The following is a 22253-nucleotide window of genomic DNA, read 5'->3' on the forward strand; positions in this document are numbered from 1 at the left end:
CCCCCCCCCCCCGATATGGAGAAATTAAATCCGCGTTCTGGAAATAAATTAGAAAGTTTGATGGAACGCGATAACCCTGAAATGACATGAATTGAATTTACGTAGCACGCATCCATAATATTCAGACAGTTTCGGAGGGAAAATTTCGGAACTTTATTATTGTTACTATTTTATTATTTATTATTAGATTATATTTATCGTCAATGTGAATACGTAGAACATAGAGCAAATGATACGTTTATGCAAATTCTTCTTCACTTTGGACCTAACGAAACCTGTAATGAAGAGGATATATCTTTAACGTAACTTTAGTTCAGTAAATTGATCCACAAAAATTTGCATAAAAATCCGCAGTATCTTTATTACTGCTACTCTGTTTCATGCTACAGTTGCTAAAACAGTCGAAATAACGTGTTCGTAAATTCATAAAAATTCCTAATATGTTACAATGGTGCATTTCCTAAGATTTGTCGCGACGTTGCAATGCAATAAACAGACTAAGAAATGGATTAATTTTTATATTTGTATATTTTCAAAAGCTGTCATTTTTACCGATTGGAACGAAAAAGGTGCACACGTTAATCGCCGGCAGTTAATTTCGCAATAAGTAATGCATCCTTGTGTTACACTAGAATCTTATTTAAATTGATCACGCCTTGTCACCTTTTATTATTAACTTTAAGAGTCCTATTTTTTGGTTTTTACCGTGCATAGAGTTATACACTCCGACTTGGCGACGGTGTTCATGCGCATGCCAAGCGTTGGGAGTTAAAATACTACAGGAACGTTTGGTTCAACTGTCACAAACGAACACTTTTCACGATCAAAGGACGCGACTGCCGTAAATTCCGCCAGGATTACCAATTCTGACACAAGAAAAATATTATAGAGTTGTCATCTGAGAGACAAAATCGTGTGGTACGAAATGAAAAAACAATGACGACAGGAATACACAACATTTCAAAAGGAGATACGTCTGCGCTCAGACATACCAAAAATATAAATACACCTCGCCACTCATACATTCGCCTGCCATAATTTTCAGCAATTACAAGGTGAGACGTCGTACACAAGAGCGCTGTAAATACATACGTTACTCCACAAACTGTGTTTTCAATATTTTGTGTTTCAAAAAAATAATCGAAATAAAACACTACTAATGTGATATATGTAAAATAACAATAAATAGTATTAATATGTTCGTTAAAACATATAAATTAAATATACGATGAATACTCGAGATTCCACAACAATTGTTACACTACTACAATACACATATCTACTGCTATACCTAACAATTGCAACCTTCTTTCGCGTATAAATGATATTTCATTTCTGAGAAGCTGTATGTACTACTGTAGGATATTCGGTTTCAAAGAATGGCACTTTCATGGATAATTCTAAACTAAACTGAAATAGTTCAGTGAAAATTAGTACTAAGGTACATGTACATTTTGCTGTCGTTCGCTCTCGTCGCATTCCACGCACCTCACCCTCTGTGACTATCTTCCTCAGCTTTCTCACTGACGCACATCACTCGAAGGTCCTTTCGGAAACCTTCGCCCGTGCGTTTGACACGGCTCCTACCATCCCGCTACAGATTACAGGGATGCTTCGAGAGACCCAGTTCCCCTAACGTGAGACGACCTCATGAGGCCACGCCTCGAGGTAAACCTCACTGTCTATGGCAGCGCTGGGCAGCATAGGGGCACCACACGCGCCTGTTTCCCCTTCCAAACTTTCTTTCGCACCGTGTGCCTTCGTAGAAACAAAGAAGCCCAGACTCTTGTCCCTGTCACTCCATGGTAAAGGTGGACGGTGGTGGGGACAAGTTTTGTATGGCCTACTTTACTCTGTTTCCCCTTTGTTATGAAGACCATGTCACTGATGTTGCGACTACTAATTTACCTTTGTTTTTACATCCAATCACTCGTTCTACTGTCTTTTCTATTTTGCTGGTAGATAGCGATATGTATTCTTAGCTAATTACTACATAGGGAACTACACGAGTGGAGAGGACCTTCTCGTAAACACAGGTGGACTCTAATATCTCCCAGATGTCTCTAAGATATCTATAAATATTGAAAATGTCTCTTGACAGAACGTTCGCCTCATTCCGAAATGAGGTGACTGTCTTGTCACAAGAGATATTTTCAATATTCAGTGATATCGTAAAGACGACTTGGAGAGATTAGAGCTCGCCTATTCCCGAGAAATGCCTCAACCAGAATATCTCTGAATGTCTCTGGCCCGGGAACGGGGTACGCCGCCTATACATGGAGGTGGTGCGATCGTTGACCATATACGACTCGCCGTTAGGGGGTTATTTGGGCGAGGTTATTAGGTCGCTATTTGGGCGAGCAACGCCGCGGCCAAGCGGCGCAACAGAACCCTGCTGCGACGGATGCAACGGTCAGCAGCGATTAGGGTCATCAGAGGGTACCGCACTATCTCCTTCGAGGCAGCGAACACTCTGGCGGGAGTCCTGCAGTTCCAACTCCAGGCGAAAGAATCCGCGGAAGTCTACGATGACTTCCGCGAACTCCGTTGGAGGGGATGGGTTGGTCCTGCCCGTGTGACGCAGCGAATCGAGCGGAGGCGAAGCGAGTGGAGGTTTGTTCCGCCCACAATAGGCGGTCCAGAGGAGGGGCGTTGTCGGAGCGTTTGCCCTCCGGCGCCGCCGGACAGCGAAGGAGCTCGCGGGGGGAGGGCCGAGCCTTTGGGCAACCCATCCCCTATAGGAAAGAACTGCCTTGCGGCTCTGACGCATGAAGGGCGCCGTGATATTGTCCTCACGAAGGGTTTCAGGCTCTCTCCTCTAACCCGTGGAGGCAGGCCACCGTGGGGTTTTCAGCTGGTAAAAGTCCGGCACAACCTCGGTCTCCCCTCCAGGGGATCGAGGAGTCTATGAGGATTTTCCTTACGAGGTAAAAAAATTAAATGTTTTATAAATGACACTTGCACATTTTCAATTTTAATATTCACATATCACCGATTATAACGTGAAAACTAAGCAAACAGTCGTGTCCGATTCTGTGTCTATGGGACGCTTCCGTAACTCATGGCGGATCGAGAATAGAAACTAACGTCTTTGCTGTGTACAATGTGAACAAAAGGAAGGATATTAGATAGATTAGATAGACTAATCAGAGCGCAAGTCTGCCGGCCGAGCTCTAATTCGCCGGGGTTTTTCGTTAATATCTCGTTAACAAAGCCTCGAATAACATTTTGGCTAAGGAAAAACTTGTTCCAAATGGCCTCACGAGTGACCCATTTCAGGGGCCTGCAACATTTTTGTTACATCCTGTAGAACGAGTGAAGCAAGATGAATATTGTTTCATCTATTTTTACCGATATATGAATATTGTCCCATCATGAAATCATGAATCTGTATTCGTACAGTAATACATCGCGCGTCCACTCATTGAAATCCAACACAGCCAACGATTTTGTGACTAAAAGTAATCGAAATGAAAATTTGATTACGATGTCTCGATGATGACCTACTGTCGTCGACATGGTATATACCGACCTCTCCTCGTATCGTTTCTATCTTGACAAGAACCCACAGCGATGCCGTAACACGGGTGGAAACGTTAATGCGTCCCGACGACGCGATAAATCACGAACTGTATCTACAAGAGGCACGAAACGCCATCCGAGGAAGACGAGGAGACCCGAGGAAGAGATATCACGTGCGTGTAATTCCGCGGAGAACGAAAGGAGGAGATTGAAAGCCGGGGAACCATGACGCGGCTCGACGAACGGTGGAGAGCACAGGGGACGACTTTTCATTGGGCCAGCAACAACAGCAGCAACGGGGTCCGACTGTTCACGGTTCGTGAACGGTTTGTTGGGTCACCGCTTGTCTTGAGGATGCACATAACCGAGGCATTTTACTAGAGGAAGCTGGCGATCGAGCATAAAACGGATGAGGCGATTACTTCCATGAAAATTAAGATTCCATGTCCTATGGAGAACCGAAGGGCAGGTGGGACACGGTATTCTGGAACCTACTCGAGAAACTGACCCTGGAGAGACATTCCACGGTAGATCGAGCAATTTTTCTGATCAGTGTTAAGGAATTTTAAGAATGTTTGAAATATTTTCTATTAGTTCACTTGATCTAAGAGATGAAAGAGAGACAGCAACAGGGACAGAGACAGAGAGGAAGAGAGAGGGAGAGAAAGAGAGAGAGTTGAATCATTATTCTGTCAGTCTGAATTTGTCTAAAAAAGGAGAGAGAGGGAGAGAAAGAGAGAGAGTTGAATCATTATTCTGTCAGTCTGAATTTGTCTAAAAATTATAAGAAGCTTTATGCAGCGACTTTTATACGTTTTGGTACAAAATTGACTAGGTGAGTGTACTTTTTACTATAGAAAAATGTCTATAATGGCTTTTTGTACATATGCACGAATTTAAATATACTTGTGAGACGCTATAAAATATATCTGGACGCCAGATTGTTAAGTTCAGTAAAGTTCTTGACATCGATAGTAAAATGTGGACCGTTTAGCGTAAAATCAACCGATGGTAATTAATAACAGAATAATATAATAAGTACCTGCATCCAGGGGTGAAAAACGTAAATACTAAAGGTAGAAATTAAACAACAGTTAGAACATGTCGATGCCTCAACGACCTCTTACTGTGCATAATTAGTAGTCTGCGGATGTTCATGCAAATGTAAATTTGTATGGACTGCTTTAAAGGGACTGTAATCGGACAGAAGTTTTTTCATTCTGTTCAAGGTTCCGTCACGTTCAAAATAAAATTAAATCCAGATCTACCATCGTTAATGGTTTTATTACACTGAGATCTAAATGATCGCGTATACTATACGTGTATAAAATCCGCAGCCTAATAATTAGGTTATGCTGATTTTCTACTATAAGAGGACGGTAACGTCCCATATTACCATTATCGAAAGACGATATATTCCTACAGCTTCTACTCTTTTATAAATAAAATTAATTCTATCTCTGTAAGCAAGTTGAGACCACCGGATATCCGGTTATAAATTTAATGGAATACAGTTGTAAATTTTCGATAATATAATTTTTACCGTTACCCTATACGCAGCAATTTGAATACGAAATTAAAATTAAGAAAACTGCCCGACAGAATTAATGCCACTATCGGTTTCAGTAATGGCACCATAAACGAAACATCTGAATTTTTATATCAATATAATAAACTGTGTATTCATTTAATTTCTTTTTAAATTGCAACGATAAAATTAACATTACCCACTTTCTTTTCATCAAATCGAGATAACAGTAATTTATGATAGGAAACATCGATCAAAGAAAGAATTTAATTCTACAGTAATCTAATATAAAAACAGATCCAGGGGTTTTGTCGTGAAATACAGATAGAGTGCATATATTGGGAGAATTTTTGAGTTAACTAATCACGAGAAATAGTTTTTTCCCTAGAAGAGGTGTTTAGTCGTTAAAGCGTTGAAAAATAAATAAAGAAAATTAAAAAAATAAGTTGGTTTAATATCGATACTTTCGTTTTCAAAATAATAAGATACAACGTATATACAGTAAATCATCGATGAGTGTTCGAAGACTCCTCGACACTGACAAGGAGAGGTCCCCAGGTGTGACGCTGACTTTTTAATGAGGTTTAGCACAGTGGTAGAGCTTGGAGTTCTGAAGCCAGTGATATTTACTTCAGCCTCATATTGTCATTAGTTTATGAAATATTTAATGTTCAATGACGAGCAGCCTTCGAACAGTCATCGATGATTTATTGTACATCAATCTCATAATTTTGAAATAACGATTTAAGGGTCTGGCCGTTAAAGGGTTAAAAAATAAAATAAAATCTGTCTGGCTACGTACAGCCCTGCCTTCACTGCACTTTTCATTTTACTTCAAAGTCAAATTTTTGATCATTTTGATCCAGTGTCACAACCTAGGGTTAATAACAGTAAATATAGGACGTCAAAGTTACGCCGAGCAGAGTAGAGATTTACGATTTCAATAATAGTAAAACAAGAAACCTTGAAATCCGTCATTCTGACGGGTGTGGTAGCTCCAGTGTCAAAGGATTACGGTCCATTTCCAAAGGAATAACGAAAAGAAAAAGAGGGTAAGCAGGTATTCAGAAGTTGCAGGAAGCGTCGAACGCGTCGAGTCATCGGTCGTATACACAGACTATCCCCGGGGACCATGAATGTATGTATGAGGCCATCGACGAATGATGCCGGGAGATTCGAAAATTATAATGTCCCTACCTCCGGTCACAGGAAGGGGGCTGAAACGGAGGCGCGCGATCGGTACCGAGTGTACTTAAGACGGAAACGATGTAATCTAGCGAGAATAAGAACGACAGCATCCTCCGGGGGTATCGAGTCGCCCGTACGCCCGGACTTTATTACTTTGCTCAGGCCGGGGAGAATGTAACGCGGCCGTAAGTACAGTCACGGCGACCAGAGGATAATACGGAACTTTACTGTCGCGCCTAGCTGGAACTGGAATTCGTTGAAAGTTAAACGAAGCCTTAATCTTTCCGCGCGTTTTCCGCAGCGGTCACACAAGAGAGTTTGCAGCTTACGTGCGTACGTTTGCCCTTAGCACTTCAAGGATTCTTATATTCTCGCGTGAACACTTGGAAGTGTCATGCTTGCTGGTTTTTAACGACTGAGAGTGACTGTGAGTCTTTTCGATCGGTCACAGGACACATAATGGCGAATTTTCCTTATGGGGGAACAACTGTGAAACTTTTAAAATTATCGATTTTTTTTAAATGTATTTTCTTAATGTTTAAAACTCTTCAAAAACATTACCTGAAAATTTCAAATTTTCTGTGATTTCTTGTAATTCTTCGATATTCGAAGAATTTACAGAGATACAGTGCAGTTTGTTTACATAAATAGTTTCGCGTCAAACGCGTTTTTCTCGAAAGGATATTTTTCTGACTGGCGGGTACTCTGTCAATTTTTATTTAGTCGACTTTTGAAATTTTAACAGGATTCTTAAAACAGGATTACCTTCAATTCCACGTATGGACTTCGTGATCGAAAGTACTTTTGTTGAAATACATTCGAAAAATTGTCCATTTTCTTGCGGATTTTCGAAACTTTACTTCTCTAAAGCGTGCTATTTTTTAAAATATTCCTGTAATTTATTCCTGAGAAAAATTCATAAGAAAGGCTTACTTTCCCGGCCATCATAGTGGTGATCCCACTTAAATCGAGGAGGAAAGTAAAAAAATTATCCTTCGTTTAAAAAATTTATATTGCTGTATTTTGTTTATGGTTGATCCCAGATTATTTTTTTGTCGAGTCCAATATTTAATGTGCAATGGTTTTGAAGACACGCGAATTTGAAGTTGATAACGTTATAAAGTAGACGCTTTTAATAAAAACTGGAATAAACTTTTGGGATTTGTTGTTGAACTACTATGCTGATCTATCAATGTTAGTATTATCTAGTTGCTCTAAATTTATGTTTATGTCGATTTTATTATTTCTGAGCTGCTTTTAGAACTGTGATAGCTAAGAATACAATACCCATATACTTTTATCTCTCTAGGAAAGAAGTATTTCATAGGGTGAAATATGTAGAAAAGATTTATCTTGAACGTCATTAAAGAAAGTAATACACTGTCGTATCGTCTTTACTGAATGCAAAATTTAGGCGATTTCGCTTTATTTTTCTCGAAACCATCGATTTATGAACGACAGTCTTTCATATAGAAATATGTCAAGGATATGTTTACACGTACAGTCGACTATTATTCACCATTAAAACCATTGGCCGTTTCGATATACACGTTGTTTCCATTCGAAGTGGAGCATATTTGCATGCAATTAGGGACAGCGAACGATTGAAGAACGTACACCTGTCCGTACTGTTTAACCGCCTCTTATCCACGTTCCGCGACCGATAGAAAAAAATGATCACCGATACACTCGATCACCAATCACCCAGTCCAATGCAAAACGCATTCCGTTTCGCTGCAGCCAGGTTTACCTTATCTATAATTCGATCACGCTACTCGCAACGCGATAGAAATTGAAACAGTTCTCCTTTCGAGCAATCTTACGGTAGCGAACGTTCTACGTGCTATATGATATAAAACGGATTTTCTGCCGTTTCGAAAAATTTTCCTCGAATTCAAGAAGCATCGTTTGCGTATTAATTACAATCGTTAACCTGAATAAATAGCGGGGATACTGAAGCTTAGGATACACAGTTGCCGTGGATAAATTAGTTCAGCTTACGGTCGCTATTTCCATCTAGACGGTATTTATCGCGTTCATGGCTATTTATTGAAATACATAGGACGGGATATGTAGTATTACGCGATATATCCGATGCTCTACCAGAAGCCATTCGACTGGTTTCCTTAATCTAGCGATGTGGTCAGCTCCGGTATAGTGATTTTACGATAGGCCAAAACGGAAATGAGACTCGCCGTGAAGCGAAGAAAATAAGACTTGAATCGATGGAACGAAGAATTGTTAAGATGATTTCAAAAAAAGAAACATTGCAGGGATAATTCTTTTAGTGACATGAACAGGATAGTCCGAAATTGTCGAAAGATCGATTTCTGACTTTCTAGATAATTAGACTCAGGATTTTATCAATTCGTAACAACTATAAATATTTAAATTGCAGTGTTATAAAAAGTTTCATGAAAATGTAAAACCTGTAGTTTATTTGGAACTCAACGGTGTCCTCGGTACAGGACAAAGTTTGTTTGTTAATGTATACTTCTGTCAATTAATCCGTGAAAACACGAACATGCTAAATATCCAGACTGTAATGACGAGTATTTAATCAGTATCGTTTACCTGGAGGTACGAGTAGACAGTAGGAGCTTATAAACGTAATTCGTTGCTCATACAAGTTAGTAAACCTATTATAGTTGTTAAACTTACAAAATACAGCTAAACTGAACTTCAGAAGGTATTCGAACAATAAATATCTTATCAATTCGTAATCCCAATTATAATAGCTCGCATAGAATTATTTAACAGGCGATACAAATGAACTTACAAACCGTTACGTTATTCACAGTGCACCTGTCTATTTAATACTAGAAGTACCAGAATCTCTATCCACCTAAAAAACCACACGTGTCATTTCGATCTAGATGTATTTTCCCTTGTTACCCCATTATCTTCGAAAAGTTGCTTTTGTTCACTATAATTATTGGTTATTATTTATATGAAGATCGCAAGGCATAAAAGTCACATTTCCTGTTTTTTATAAGGGAAAAATTTTTACGTTCAAAACGTTCTCAGCCATTTCCATATTACCAGAACTGTGATTTTATTTGGTTCTCAGATTAATAATCTTATTGAATATTGAAAAAATATTGACTGTCATAACATTAGCTATACCCTTGATTTTCTTTAAAAGCGTCGTGGACTTATCAGATTTTTCTCCTGTTAGTAATTATGTTTTCCAAATAATCAGTTCTTAGATCACTTTTAAATTGTCATTCAACTTCTTAAATTGAGTTTCTCTTGGACTTACCAATTATGTCCCAGTTCCACTCATACCTACCTACTTGTCATGTTATTTGCGTGTACACCTATTTTCAAAGGTTTTCTTCGACAAATTTTTGAACCGAATACATTGCTCCCCTTTTCAACTATGTATGTCATATTACAGGACCACAAGTTAGGGTAACATTGACCTAGTCAGGGTAACTATGTCCCAAGTAGGAAAATGATAATGTTCAATTTTGCAGCTCTGCAAATTGTTAAATTAAATAAATGTGTAAACATATTTCACAGAAAAATATCTGCAAAACAGTTTCAAAAACAGAAATGATCATTGTCTGACTTCGAGGCAAAGTTACCCCAATTTACGTACTCCGTTTTAGGTACCATATGACAGCAAAATGAGAAAATCAACAAACACTGTCTTATCACATTTCTCCGTTCTGTAAACATTCAAAATTCATAAATCCCCCAAAACAGAAATAATAATCACATTACACAGTAATGAAGGGTACACACTGCTGATCAAATGCCAAAGTATCATTCTGTACAAAGTCATTCGGTGCTCACTATTTCATACATGTTTCACTTACAAAACCATCCGTATGCGCCCATCTCATCCAAGAAAACCGGTCTATTATCCCGCATTTTCAACGTACGGGATAGAAACAGGTCAGTCACCGCTAGAAATCGCTATGGCGGTCGGACGTACGAGGGAACAAACCGCCTTCAGTCGCGTCCACCACGGGAAACCGGAGGCGTTGCACGCATAAATCACGACCACGTTTCCCCCCCCCCTGTCGTCCCGTGATCCTTTCGTCAAATGTACCTGTTGCACCTGTTCACCGACGGGATAAGATAACCCTACGGGGTCAAACCGGCACGCGCCCAGGAACATTTTCTCCTTTTTGTCGAACGGGCCGAACGCCACCACGATGCGCCGCCTCTAGATTTACCAGCTGTCAGATAAAGACAGCCAGCGAATCCAGTTTTCCATCCGCGACTGGCCAGCGCAACGGTTCGACTGCGTGGCAGCACGCGGCTGGGCACGTGCAGCGAATAGAATTCAAATGCTGCGACGTTCGAGAAATTCCTTCGATCGGCGAGATCACGATCCTCACCTCGAAACCACGAGATCGTTCGGACACGTCAGAGACAGGAATTTCACGAACTGACGCTATTAACGCTGGAACTAGGCGGTCTGGCAGAAAAGAAATCGGACTTAGAGGATAGAAATTTGTATTGTTAACTTATCTACGAATCAACATTATCCCTTTTTGCCCGACTTCGAAAAGAAGGATCTTCAATCAAGATCGAATCTTGCTTCTTTTGCAAGATAGTATAGATCGTACTGCAATATAAATTTATGCCTTACTTGTTGTTACGTTTCTTGTTTAAGTTTCATCCAAATGTAAGAATAAAACAGTATAGCTTACACATACGCTTCAAGCTTATATGTAAATATTTTTACTTTTATATGAAACTATTTTGTTAATAATAAGTATGCGTTAAAAAAATTGTGAAACAATGCATTTTCTCTAATCTTTCATAGCTTTTGTTGCGATATGAAAATTAAGAAATTCGTTAACTTATAAGTTTGAGTATTTCCAGAAGTCTGTCATGTTTATCGATCCGATAGAAGTAGATATATCGTTTATCGTCGGTAGTTCTGGTGTTAAGGAGCCATACCGTCCATTTTCCCACGTCTGCGGTCTGTTTCCCACGGGCAGCAGCTGAAGACACTCCGGACGAAGAGACACCTACAAGATACTGGCGCCGCTGTACATACAGGGTGAATCATTTATATCGATCCCCTCGAATATCTTCGAAACCGTGGATGATACCGAAAAATGTTTCAGATAAAAGTTGAATGGTTTCGAGGCAGCAATAATTTACCGTGAAGAATCTTTTTGTAGGTGCACGTGTAGAGTGTATATGAATGTCAAATTACGCAGAATGCTGCAGGTGCCCGTCAAATATCGATAACAAATGTTTAAAGTTTAAGTGTAGGTCTGGGTTAATGGTTTAAACTTTAAAGGCTAATCGATCAATTGGTAAAAGAATCGTAAGAACACGTTGAAAAAAGGGAAAATACGCTAATTATTAAACTCATTTCTTTGTAAATTCTTTTCATAATAAAGTTCACTATATTGGAACTTTGGATGTTCCCAAAATGTGGCCAGAAAAATCGCCGTTTGAATGAGATTGTACACTGTTCAAGACAATTAGGGGATCGCTACCGTGTGAGCTTGCTCTACCTAATCCAAGGAAACGAAAAGAATGCTCATACAATACTAACACCTGGTTTCCGTTCTACAACAAAGTTTCCAGGAATTATACGTGAAATTGACAGACACCGTGGCAGCAATACATGATTCTCTAGTTTTTTTGAGCAGCATATAATATAAAATTGACGAGGCAAAGACTAAGAGCGACGATTAGCTTCAGGTCACGATAAATGTAACACTTCGCCGAATAAAAAGCTTAGCTGGCATATCCTAATTTTCACTCACAAATAAGTCCAAGTTACGTTAACTTCGAAGATTTAATAGTGAGCCGAATATCACTTCGTAACAACGCCGACTGTCCTGATCGTACCGGACGATCACGAGCCCCGCGTGGCCCAAGGGATTAATTGCTTCTCGAGGAATGGACCCGTAGGATCCCCCGACGACTTCCAACTTTTGTGACTTTGATGGACACGAAAGTCATTACGAAATTCTTCGGCCCGATCCATTGCTATCTTCCCCACGATCAATTAAACATCCGAGAAGCACTCGTGGACTAACGACGGTGAAGAGTTCACGTTGGAACTAGAGTTTCGAGAGTTCGGCTCTAGTAGGGATTAGTTGAAGTATGCCGTGGATCTGGTTCTGAGTACAAATTGGTTCAAGGATGCTTGGATCAGTTTCTACGAATTGATCGTTGATTTTTGTGAAGGTTTTTTTTCGTTGGGAAAATGTGAAACCTTTATGGGAATTAGATTAATTTTAATATACAGTGACTTTAATATACTTTGCAAAATGGTAGAGCTTGAAGCACTGAAGCGAATGGTAAATACCCAATTTTCGGGCAGACCCTGGTGTTCACATAGATCTATATACATTGTTTACCCTCCGTGAACCACCTGGGTCTTTTATTGCACAAGCGAAATTTCGCATTCAAATATCGACGAAACGAAGGGAATGTTATTAAAAAACTTTTTAATATTCAACTTCAAAACATATTACATTATGTAATAGAAACCCTGGGAAATATTCTTGAATTTTCTTCAGATTTTTTGAGGCCTATAACATAAAAAAAATAGGTCTAGACATAAAAGACCTAGGGGGTAACGGAAGTAGTAAAAATAATGAGGGTCACGAAGAGTTCATGTCATGAAATTTTCAATTTTCAATTCATAAAATGAATGAGAATAACCAACACAACGAAATTGGATAAGATAAGATACAATGAAAATACTTCAACTATAAAACTTCATTTTTCCACTCATTTAAACATGACCAACATGAGAATTCCAGTAGGTACAAATATGAAAAATAACAGTGTTTTCTAGAACAGTGGATATACGTGCTCCGAAAAGGTATTTAGAACCCGAAAGTTGAAACCAGTTTACAAACTTGCAGTTCAAAGCCACGGGACGATTCACGTTGAATGCAACTTCGTACAGCTGAGCACGTCTGACGAAGAAATCTCTCGGGGATCACTCGCGATTGCAATTTAACGTGCCTCGAGTACGAACTTTGTTTCAAAGAATAGCAGTAAATCGACCGTGAAATCGAGTAATTCGAAACGATTAAAGCCATGCATGGAATCATGTAACTTGGGGATACATGAAACGCGTAGAGCGATCAAATATATTTCATGAATTTCCGTGTGTACGGTCGAAGTCATCCAACCTTGAAGGAAACATTTCGTCTCCGTATACATTCTTACCGAAACACTGTAGATACTACATTATCTTCTTGGATATGTATTTCACTAAATTATATTGTACAACTGAGACAGCTAGAAATTTAAGACAAATTAGAGCTAGATACTAGATACTACACACCACGAAAATATTTAAGAATTTCCTTGGTAAACACTTTAGAAATTCACATGTGTAACTTAGAAATATGATTTGCAATTATGACTGAATCTCGACTCTTATTAAAATGGGAATTTAAATTTCTTCCAATACGTTGTTAGCAATGATGGCGTAAACCACTTATTTTTTTCACAAAAAACAACATGAGGTAAGCAGAATGACTGTGATATTACAGGTGACGGTACTGTAACTATCGAAAACACATTCTTTGTAAATACCTTTCATGGAGCATAATTATCTTCCAGAAAATGTGTCTGGGTTGCGTAATGTTCTTTGCTAGACTTATCACCGTCATCTTATTTTAAGCTAACAAGGTACGTTTTGAAACATCTTCATAATTCCATGGCTTTTACCTTTCCTCGACATTCATACGCTTATTTACTGTTTGATAAAAATCAGAGATTCTCAAGTCCAAAAACAGTTTTAATATTATTACTTCGGTTTCGTCATTGCTAAAAAATTTCAAATGTACATGTTAAAAATGTATAGAAATACATCGGTGAATATTTTTAAAAAGAAACGAAATTAACCTTTTCATTCACCTCATTAAAATTATGTCCATTAAGAAACGCATCTTTTCCTGCTATACGATGCAAAGAAAAGAACAATCGATTAAATACTGCTAAAAAACCACTGAAACTATCAAGAAATAGCGTACATTTATTTCTATCAGATCGATAATCATGGCAACCTCATGAAAATATTTAAATTTATGAATCACCTGATTCCTTCATTTTCATACTGCAATAACAGTTGTGAAAGATCTGAGAAAATGCATTGTTATAACATTTTAACCATTGTTACAAAAGGTATACTAACCAGTCATTTTAATTGCTTTGGTAGTTCCACTGTTAGTATCTCTTATTTTATTACAAAACTAAACTGATTACCAAATATTTAAGAATTTAACTTAAGAACTTCTACCAAATATTTAAAGAATATATTAATATCGTAAGAAATTGAAGATCTGATTATCTACCTTTTATTCCAGCCACGAATCCAGAACCCCCAAAAATTTCAAAATCTCGCAGCAAAACGAAAGACCACTCGCGAGTCACCGGTGCACGCGTGCCCTGTTACAAAGATCGAGCCTTAAACGCGTCAATAAATAACGGGGAATCATCGTCGAAGATGTCGCGAGACCCTCCCATCCGTCCGTTATCATGAAAATTTGAATAACGCAGCGACTTGACGGCTCTTCAGATTCTATCCCCCGAGCCGGCCGACCATGTCCGAAACGACGGCTCCGCTGTCGAATAAATATCATATAAACGTCTTTTCCCTGCGTGCACGTCGGCGAATAAATTCATCGGGCATCACGAGCGGGACGAAAAACACCGTGGCTGTGGAGGACGGGTTCGTGGAAACGCGCGAAACGAAATGGAAGTTACTGAAGATAGGAGACGAGGAGATTGGAAAAGGAAGACGCCCACGTGGTGCACGATAGTAACGGCAGTGTTCGCCACGTTGGTAACATTTCAGAGGATCTTCATTCAGTACACGCTCTATCACTCTGTTATGCTCGTCCTGATGAGTTCGTAATAATCACGATGGTAAAATTCAATGATAGAGGAAATATGTACGAAATCGCATACTTAAGGTTCCAGGTTTATAACTTTTTAATTTATAAAATATATTACGCAATAAAAACTGTATTGAAATATAATTCCAAAGTCTAAGCATATTACTTCATTCAACAACAAATCGAACCCTGTTCTGTTACCAATATTGCGTCGAAAGGTAAACATATATGTTATTTGCAACCGTGTTTTCGTGCTTCACTTAAGGTTTCACTGTATGATTGTCACTAGTAATTTTCTATATCTCTAGATATATAGGGTATATGTATTTCATTTAACTTGGTCACTTAAATATTATTCCACGAGCAAAGTCCTCGGCACAGTTTATTTTTTTCTTTTGCTACTATGAAAGTATATAAGAAAGCTAATGATGTGTATGTAGCAATGAGGTGTATTAATATTAAAATTCTTCTACACTGTTATAGAATTTTCGAAATGAATAATGCACCCTGTACAGATCTATCTACACAGATGAATTTGAAAAACAAATCTCTGCTTTCCATTGTTCGCGATGAAATATCTATTGATATATGGCTACTATTCTGATTCTACATCTAATTCCACTTTACCCAATAATTACCACGATGATATTACACACGATACACCATGATCGTTCCGTTTTATCCGTACGGATCTTGCAACTTCGTTGGATTTATCCCTGTAACAGAAGAGATTCCAGCCGCCAGAGGCGTGGAATCGGTTGAATCACGGTAGACCAGGTGGAATCCTTTGTGCAACGGCCGAGCGAAACGCGCTGCATCATCCATTTGGATGGACGGTAGGAACTGTCTTTTGTAGAAAAACTTGGAAAGACATATGCGTAGATGGACTTTTATTGCCGCCGTACGCCATAATGGAACCGCGACGTTCCTCCTTCTTGCACACGCTGTCACGCATCGGCACGAATTTCACTTCCTTCCTGAAGCTATAGAACGCCTTTCAAAGCAAGGATTCCCTTGTATCGATCTTCCACGCTTATTTGTTCGACTAACTGAATTTCCAACACTTGGGAATACACATCCGGATTAACCCGCTTTTTCCTTCTTGTTTGGAGCATGATTTGTAAAAACATCGCTAAAACGAACGTTCCTAACGAATCGAAAGAGCTGAAATTTACTTTATTCCAAGGTGTAAAACATTTCCAATAACCCGATTCTGAATTCAAAGAAAGTATTTATGTTGTTTAAAGGAATAAAAAAAAAGTGCCAATCAATTTTAATAGCGATCATTTTTTGTATATTTACTGTAGTTTTCAAGATAGATATACGGGAAAATAAGTAGACAGAAATTAACCTGTAAGGGATGTTTTCACCCTGAGGAACCAAAAGCTGTCCCAAAGTATTGATTATATTCCACCGTGATACCTTATAAACTTGCAAAGTTTAAAAAAGAATCGGAAGTTTTGCATAGCCAAAATTCCCTTATTAATGAATTTATGAAAGAACAACAGCAACCTATATAGTTACCTTACTACCATTACATTTCTTCCAAAAATGCTCCAATATATATATATCGTTTCAATAAGTAGCTTAGTGCAAAGAATAAGTTTATAAAAACGATAAATGCGTCAGTTTAAAAAACAGACTTTACTGAACTCTTGTAGTGTAGCATATATCCTCTCTTGAAAGGATCCACCCTCTACCCCCTCGATGCACTGAAGAATCACGATTCACAACGGGAAAACCTCCCGACTGCATAATATCCTAATCCCTCCACCAGCGCCAATATAATCTCTTCCGGCGTTCCGCATCCTCCATATTCAGTAGAAACCACAAGAAAAACAGGCTAGCCAAGACCGACGATTCCGCTCCTCTGAACGTATACTTTAAAATCGCTTTAATTTTAATCGAGCCTAGCGGTCACTATCAATTAAAGTGCATTAAAACCCAAGACGAGCAAGAGTATTCATCCGGAGGGAAGCGGTTCATTCCACATTGGCGGTAGGCCTAGGTGTACGTCGTGGCTTATCGAGGGAAAAGATGGCAGAGAGCTCTCCATAGGTTTCAGAAGCCCTCGGGGCCCGGAGGCCGTCAGCCTGGAAGCTTAGAATTCACATCGAGAGGCACATCACGTCTCCGAGGGGTCTTCTTCTCCTTCTTCTTCTTCTTCGTTCTCTTCCCCTCTACTTTACCCCACTTCAACCATTTTCGCCCTCTTCTCCTCCTCCTACTTCTTCCTACCGGTCATCGCGCGTTAGGTCACGCAGGCTGAGTGTGTGCACACGTAGGGCCAGCGGAACACTAAGCTCGTGTGGTGTATACACTCACACGCGTTGGTTTAGAATGAAATTTCGTTCGCGTCCGTCGTCGAATTGCATTCCAAAGGACCCCGCGCGCCGTTTCCTGTTCGCGTGTGTCCTCCAAGCAGCCTTGCCTCGACGCCCTTTTTTCCCCCTTCTTCGTTATTCGCCCATCGATCGGTCCGAAGATACGGTGTGTGCGCGCTGATGAGAAGGCCAATCATGCTTGTCTGTTAATCATTCAATTTATCAATCACACGGCTTGTTGGTTCCTCGAAGTTTCAACGGCGACGCATTCGGAAGCTTTGCTACTTTTCGTCTATTCGGATATTTGAGGGGTCGAAGAGAGAGTTACGACGTAACAGTAGTGTTGTGAAATAGTAAGGCTTTTATAAAAAGTAGTGTACGTACATCATAGTCTACTACATATGATTGTATGTACAGAGTGATACAAAAAAATGGGGTTCATAAACTTCTAGGGAAGATTGTATACTCGTCAAATGATGAAGAAAAAGTCCTGATGAACATAGGTCGAAATATTATATTTTCTAAGTTCAAGTAAACAATTTTTTCTTTCGGTTAAAACGACTGACTTCGAGAGCTATCGTGTCGTATGGAAACAATGAAGAAAATTGTAAGAAAAACAATATAAACTCTCGAAAACTTTTTATATGCAGGAAAAGAAGAAATGATAACGTAATCCAATGTTTCTGTACGGTACAATAGTTCCTGAAGCGAAACAAAACGTGAACTTTAGATATGTTGGTTACTAAAAACAAATATTTCAAATTATAATACCTATCGAAATACAATCTTCATTTCGTGTCGTATAGACCCAAGGAGAACAGCAGGGTGAAATCATTATTTTTCGAATTACTTCTCCAAGAAACAGAATTAGTCAATTCATTCTTCATGATAAAATAAATAACTAAGTTGCTTATTTGTGTCACGAAATCATTCATATAGAAATCACAATCTAATGCAGCTTTAACCTGTCCTGTAAGGAAACCGAGGTACCACTTGTGCAGTAAGTAAAAATGACCAAAAAAAAATGTTCTCACATCTGGCTCTAAAGATAGTAGATCAAAGGGGTCATGGTCCATTCACTCGCGATGAAAACGGTAGACTGGTACCTCGATGCAATAAAAAAATTTCGAACGATAGCGTACGTATTCATGATTCATCGGACCGTTCTATGAATACGTTTATGGACAGAAAATAGCGCGGGGGTAGGGACAAGGCTGCCTGGAGGACACACGTGCAGGAAGTGGCACGCCCTTCGGAATGCAGTCGAACATTGTGAACGGCCGCGGGAGGTAGAGAAACAAAAGAAATGCATTCTAATACGTTTGGATACGCACGTCGCCGGGGCCCTTCGTGCTTCGACTCCGCGCGCGCGCACAACTTTCACGTGATATCCTCTCCTCTTGGCAAAGGAACTCGATTGGAAGGTCTGGGTGTATAGGTACGCACGTGTTCGTGTTCCGGGAAGAAAAGTCAATGAACTGGAAACTTTCAATCTTAAATCGCAATCAAGTTGTCTATTAAATTCGATTGCTGGACATTGGCGAACCAGCCCCGTTAGAAGTTACAGGATTGATTTGTTCGAAAAATGATGTATGTAACTTACGAACATTTATCTTGCGTACGCGTGTCTACCTTCGCTAGTGCATTGAGGCCAATGTATTCTTGCACAGGGTGTGTCGAAAGGGTTGGGCAAAACTTTGAAGAAAAAAATGTTATATGCCCAGGAATACTAATGTAAAATAATGCATTCGAAGTAAGTGTTCGAAGTATCCTCCATGGGATTCAACGTTTATATTACATTGTAATAACGATAGTTCCTAAGCGTTCCCTTAAGTAAAAATTCAATTGATTCGAATGGGGTGAGCATGGAGCGTTTTAGGAAATATGTACATGTGCGTTTTTGTTCTTCTTTTGACACATAGAATTTGTACAACCAAATTGTTGCCTAACGTTTTCGTACACTCTGTATATGTATGGTTTGAAAAATGTACTAAGACATTATAATAAAAATATAAAATATGAATGAACTCATATTGTACTGTTTCCTTTCATCTGGCTGTTAATTTTTGCAATGTAGGTTCTTTCAAAGTAAACATTCTCTTTGCTCCAAGTAATGTTCAGGTAACCTTTATCGTCTGTTTTACTCTGTTTGCCTACTACAAGTTTTCATACAATTTTCATGTTGCATCACTCCGATACAATTATTTTATATCTACCGAGAGGTTCCCATTATTTTTACTATTAGCAATAACTGTAAATTGTCACGTTAACTGTCAAGTACGAGTTCTATATGTCCTGCCCATAATGCCAGAAAAAAGTATTTGCTATACAAAATACATATATGTATAATAGTAAAATATTATACAGAATTATTGAATTCATCTGTCTCGTCATATTTTGTATGCTTACCTTGCTAACGATTTCTCAAAAACATTACCCTTCAGATACGATATTAATCGGTCTGAAAAATTTACAAGTGCTACCTTTATTTTGTTATGCAAAGATTCTAATTAATTTCGCTGCCAACGACCACTGATGACCCCCACAACAGTCTCCGTGTTAACTACAAAAATAATTCTCATTCACAAAGACGGAACAAAAAGGGTTCCATAATCAGAAGTGTTTTTAACCGAACAATTTTCAGATATTATGTATTAACACATTGCAGATCGTATATCCTATGAACCGTATGAAACATCTGTTTTGGTATCCTCGAAATGTTTCCTCGAAAAATAACAATATTTATTATTTCGTTAAAATCATCGTTAGTCGCACACATTGCACAAATTACTGTCTGGCCAGAACGCCGCAGGAGAATGTAAAACAAATAAAAATCCACATTTTCGGTGATCAACGTTATTCAAAACCAAAGGACCCTGATTCACGTCTCTGATCCACAATGTATGTTAAAAGAACAATGAGGAAAACGTCCGGTGTCGTAACACCCCCTTTCGGACACCAGGAATACGGGTAATTCGATGAAGAAGCAATGTAGCGAGGCATCGTCGATCGAACGATCGTGTTACCGGACAAACCCTAAACCCACCAGAAATCCGCTCGGGTTTCTCGACGAGTGGATTCGTACACGCGGGACACTCAAGTAACGAGGACACGTTCGCGAAACGAAGACACTGGGCAAAAAAGTACAACCCACGATCTAATGACACCACCGCCCCACGCTGAGACGTTTCTAACGGATCGGTTTTTTTTCTTTCCCCCTCCGATGTCTAGAATCAGATACTCGCGAGGCTAAGTTTCGCCGAAAAGTATCGAGGAACACAATAGGTTCCTTTTCTTGGAAGCAAGGCTGTGGAACGTTTACTAATAGACCTTAAACCGCAAGAAACGTCGATTCTTGGTAATATATAATAATTTTATTAATGATCATATTTAATGATCTTAACAGGGATATACAATATTTGCGAGGTGTGATTTGTTCGAGATCGTGAATACTTATATGAAAATAGTTTCTGTATATTGAAATTACATGAAAAAATTGTACAAGAAAAATAATTGAAGTTCTTTGTTTAGTAAATAGCAATGTTGGCACTACAAAAACTTATGGAACTGTTTAATACTTTCAAAATATGTAGCCGTCGATGTTGACGATAGACATTTCGAAAAATTGAAAATCTTGAAAAAAGACATTTTATCATTGAAGAAAATAATAAAAGTTGATTCAGGATTAACTATTATTGCGATTAAAAAACGTGTTCTATTGTATTTAACAGTTAACGACATTGAATTTTGTTATAAGAACGGTAAAAAAGAACATTCAACAGAGAATACTACATTTACCAGTACACATAAATTACTACTTGTTGAGTAGCTAGAAGTGAGACTGGAATTCCAAGCAGAAACGAATTTCTCTTAATCCATCCACCAGCCAGTAAAAGTCGATTAATTTCAATCGTTAAAACAAACACGGAAAGCGATCGGAGAAACTTGGATGACCGACCATTTTCCATTCGCTGGTGGCTAAGTGATCGTGAAATCTACTTCGCTGGAACAAAGTAATAAAAAAAATAACGACACGAGTTGCATCGTTGTCATCACGATAGAAACCGAACCTTGACAATCTTAATACAAATAAAAATTGAATGTTAAGGCGATCGACACGAAGAACCATCCATAAAAGTTTCGTACAAAGTACCAATAAAATGTCATCCATTAACGCGATAGATACAAACTCCTCGACTGAAATTTTCCATCATTTTTCATTATGTCGATCGTTCATTTACTTCGTCGACGGAACAGTATCAAATTTGTGTACCGTTATCGACGATCGAGCCTGCGTTCCGGTTAGTTTCAGAATTGCTCATCTACGCGGCGTAGGGTAAGCTAATGGCCGTGGCAATAGAGAGAAAAAAAAACGGATAAACACGAGATGATTGCTATGCGACCTGATTTATACCTTTCCCTTCCAACGACTCCAGGAAGATTTGCAATTGCGACCAAATAAAGTGCAATCTTTAATAACCACCTGTGCGCTAATAACACATCCGTTTTTCTTCATTTCCTTTTATTTCACGTATGCATTGGACGCGATAAATTCGTTTCTGCACAATTTGATTTCTCAGATGCCACGATACCGGCGTATTATGCTCCAGTATTTCGTTTTGTGGTCGAACGGAGAATTTTTGTGGCCGTTCAGAGGGATCTGATAAACGAACGCCACGGGGTATACCCAAACTATAGCACTTATCAACTTGAAATTGTACGAAAAAACCGTAAAAAAACATTATTATTTTAATACACTTTCTTTAAATCAAGAAAATGTATCATACAATATTATTTGTTTAAAGGATTTAGAATCTTATATGTAGAATCTTATAATTTAATTTCAGT

Source organism: Dufourea novaeangliae, unplaced genomic scaffold, assembly GCF_001272555.1.
Source record: "Dufourea novaeangliae isolate 0120121106 unplaced genomic scaffold, ASM127255v1 scaffold115, whole genome shotgun sequence".
In the NCBI taxonomy this organism is placed as follows: domain Eukaryota; kingdom Metazoa; phylum Arthropoda; class Insecta; order Hymenoptera; family Halictidae; genus Dufourea; species Dufourea novaeangliae.